This window comes from Nyctereutes procyonoides, unplaced genomic scaffold (assembly GCF_905146905.1).
Source record: "Nyctereutes procyonoides isolate TBG_1078 unplaced genomic scaffold, NYPRO_anot_genome, whole genome shotgun sequence".
NCBI lineage: Eukaryota > Metazoa > Chordata > Mammalia > Carnivora > Canidae > Nyctereutes > Nyctereutes procyonoides.
This window is the reverse complement of record NW_026575082.1, coordinates 16,658,468-16,662,500: the sequence shown is the minus strand read 5'-3', so window position 1 is coordinate 16,662,500 and position 4,033 is coordinate 16,658,468.

The following is a 4,033-nucleotide window of genomic DNA, read 5'->3' as shown; positions in this document are numbered from 1 at the left end:
TCACTAAGGAAAAAACGCATCATTAACAGAATCAGGCTGCCATTTGGAGCTCCTACCTGGTAGCACTGGGAGCATTCGACTGGAGCTCAAGAGTGGTTGAGAGACCCAAAGGGAGCCTGGTGATTCACTCTCAAAGTTAATAAATCATCCTTCAAATGGGATAATCTCATCCCTGTGAGTGCAAAGCTAAGTTTCATGGTCCTACTTCATGCATTGTACATAGGCCAGATGCCTTTTCAAGTCAACATGGAAACCAAAAATGGAAAATAGCACTAAAAGACCATTTTTCATGTTTTTATGCTTGCAATGTTATATTTTCTACTTTCCCTTTTTTTTTTTTTTTTTTTTTTTTGAGTCGGGGAGAGGCAGAGACAGAAAGAGAGGGGGGAGAGAATCCTAAGTAGGCTCCACCCTCAGCACAGAGCCTGATGCAGGGCTCGATCTCACAACTTTGAGATCATGACCTGAACTAAAACTAAGAGTTGGATGCTTAGCTGACTGCACCACCAAAGTGCCCCTCTACTTTGCAATTTTGTTTTTAAAGATTTTATGTATTTATTTGTCAGAGGGAAATAAAGAGAGACAGAGGGAGAACAAGCAGGCAGAGGCAGAGGGAGAAGCAGATTCCCTGCTGAGCAGGGAACCCGATGTGGGGCTCCATCCCAAAACCCCGGGATCTTGACCTGAGTCAAAGGCAGAGGCTCAACCAACTGAGCCACCCAGGGCCCCTACTTTCCAACTACTGATAGAAAGTGAATGAACAACTGTGAAGCATTTTAAAGCCAAGCAAAGACCCATAAAAGAGCTTCCTTCCATGTATGTAGAAAGCTGGTGTTTTCCAAGCATTTGCTTGTGGCTTGCCTTTGGCCCATCAAGAGTAAGGTTGGCTGCTACCTTAAAGGTCATCGTAAGTAGTCCTGGCTATTCAGAAATGAAGTGGAATAAACTGTGGTTTTGGATTCTATTTTCAAAGAATCTCTTCAATCTATTGCTTCATAGATGACCAGTCTGACCATATCCTTCTCGTGAGGACGGTCTCTCTTAGACATGTCTACACTTCCTCCCAGATGAGAGCCCAGAGGTGGAAAATTTAGACAAGAGGGCCTTCCCTAGGCCTATGGAATCACATTCGCTTCCATTCAACAACAGGGATTGCTATGCAGTGCTCTTTACCAAGTTTCTACCCACAATTTCTCCTTCGGTGGGTGTAGCCTCCCTGGCTGCAGCCACCCCCTCCACACACACTCTACGAATGCACTTGAAGTAGTTTTTGATGGATTGGCCAAGTATAAAGTTGTGATCCAAATTGGTGAAAGAAATAACAAATTTGTATCATTCCAGCAACTGCTAGGAACTCACAAAATGAGAATCCCAGTGGGGACTCTGACAGGTAAGATGTAAAATGGAGATTAAGGGATTTAAGCGGAAATTTGAAAAACAAACAGTCTCAGATAAAAAAAAAAAAAAGATAAGTAAGAAACTGTGCAGGAGTGGAGCTCCAGACAGCCACCTGTAATTCTTCCCAGCTCCAGACTGGGCCTCCCCGGGGACACGGCAGGGAGAGCCACCCTGTCCTCCCTTCCCCAGGGCTCTGATGGGTTTTCCTGTTAGAAATGCCTCCCACTGGGCAACTTTCAGCACGGCCTCATGCTTCTGGACCCAAGTCCACGGGGCCTCCATTGTGCTGGGGAGCACTTTTCTCCCTTGTCTCTTGCCATTTCCAGCTTTTGCCAAGTGGGGAGGGAATTAGGGAGAGGGGGAGGGGAGAGCCCAGGGGTGGGAAGGGAGCAGGTGGGGTAGGCCTAGGGGTTTTCTAACTTAAATTTCTATATTTCACGTTCTAAATTTCTCATCATCAGGGGTTTCCAGTCCCGAGAATTTCCTGGGCACTTTGAACAATCCAAGTTTCTGGGCTCCCACGCACACATTTGAAAGAGGGTCTTTGCAGGTGGGACCAGGTATTGCATTCGGCGATGCGCCCAGGTGACTGTGATGGGCGGCCAGGGCTGCTGCTCGTGGGACAAGGGTGTCCATTAAGCAGGTCAGAAATTCCTCTTCCAGAGGATAGTTCCAGGGCAACAGAGTCCTGCACCCCAACCCTCTCAGGATTTCTGGAACCTGACCTACCCACCTGGCTTTACCATGGGCCAAATGCATTTCCTGGAGAGCTGCTGCTTCTCTCATCTCCTCCTTAGGTGCTATGACCAACTCCCTCTCTCCCACAGCAGTACAGTATCTAAGAAGGGGGCAGGGGGTGTATATGAAGAAATTAGGGAGGGGACATAGGTTGGCACTTTGCTCCCTACCCACATAGGTGGCCCCAAGTCAGCGCTCTCAAACCTTGATTGTGCATAGAAATCGCCTGGAGGTTTTGTCAGAATGTGGATTCTGACTCTGGAGGCCTGGGGTGGGGCCTGAGATTCTGCATTCCTAACACATTTCCAGGTGCTACTGCTGGTGCCGGTCAGTGGGCCCACTTGGAAGAGCAAGACCATAGAATGCTACTTCCTTCCACTCCCTCCTTGGAAATGTTTGGGGTTTAAATTTGCATCCCTTGTGTTATGTGGCTTCCTAGGTGACGGTAGAAGCAGGATTCGATCCCAGGACCCTGGGATTACGCTGAACTGCTGAGCCACCCAGGTGTCCCAAGACCGCAGTCTTGATGCTACACTGAGACTAGCGCCCTGGTGAGAAGGTGTGTCCTCTCATAGCCAGGTAGCTGAGCCGTGAGGCTTACCCACAGAAAACCAACCATGACCTCACAGCAGCAAGGGAGGATAGTCCCTCCCCTGTCTGTGCCCTCTGTGGCTGCCCGGGTAAGGCTACCACCTGTGCTCACATTGACCTGCTAGTACCACAATCACTTGTTATGACCTGTCCTTCCCCCAAGGGCCTGGTCCTATACTGTTTTCTTTGCGTTCCAGGGGAGATGGTAGGAAGCAAGGTACATAAAAGTCTTGAGCTGAGAGTGGGTACTCAATAAACACATTTGTTGAGTGAATGTGAATAAAGTAAATTGCATGAATATTCCCCTCCATATCTCCACAGCACTGGCATCAGGGCACAGAGGTGCCATTGAACAGGAAATATTAAGCAGGGGCCCCCTGTTGCACAGCTATCTCCATGATAGCTACCGCTAAGGGGGTTTCTCTGACGCCATTTTTTTTCCCCAAACACTGGCTTTCTTAGCTGTGAGTTCTCAGTCTCTTCTGGAAGTCTGTCCCCAGAAGAAGAATTAGACAGGGCCTCAGTCACCTGCCAAGGAAGGCTGAGGGGATTTGCATCTCTAATCACAAGGAAATAAATACTGACAGCCCCAACTAAAGCAGAAATATTAAGAATGACACTGAGACTGCTGGACCGGGAGAAAAATGGAACATTAATAAAAAGTATTGGAGGCCAAAGTATAGCAATAAATTGCAGATTATGAAATCATATTTGAAGCCTGCTCGAAACTCAGTTAACTTTGTCCCTTGGTATTTGTAAAAGTATATTAGGCTTCAATTGGCTGTTTGAGAATTCTTTGATTATGATAGGTCAACACATAATATATATGGTAGGGGAGCTTGCGCTACAGTCAAATATGCTGTAATATGTTCGTTTTCTCTGGTCTCCACTCAAAACTAGCAACCTACTTGGAGACTGTGTGGGTTGGTCAAAGCGGCACACTTGCATGCGGTATATGTTGCCTCCAAAATCCAAAGAGGCCAATCAAACATGGTGCTTCCTTTTTCCTAGTAGATAATGCAAGGAGCAGTGATTTATCTTTCACCATAGGGGGAAAAGCTTGATGGGCCCCAGACCACTGAACCCTCCAGGATCATCAATGAAGTGGTGGACACCTGAATTATGTGAGATTTATTCTCACCCCTCTCAAGTACATGTGCCTTTAGTAAGGGCATCTAGAGGAACTGCCTCCTTCTTGCTCATCAGATTCTTTTAATTTTTTTTTTAATTTTTTTATTTATTTATGATAGTCACAGATCGAGAGAGAGAGAGGCAGAGACACAGGCAGAGGGAGAAGCAGGCTCCA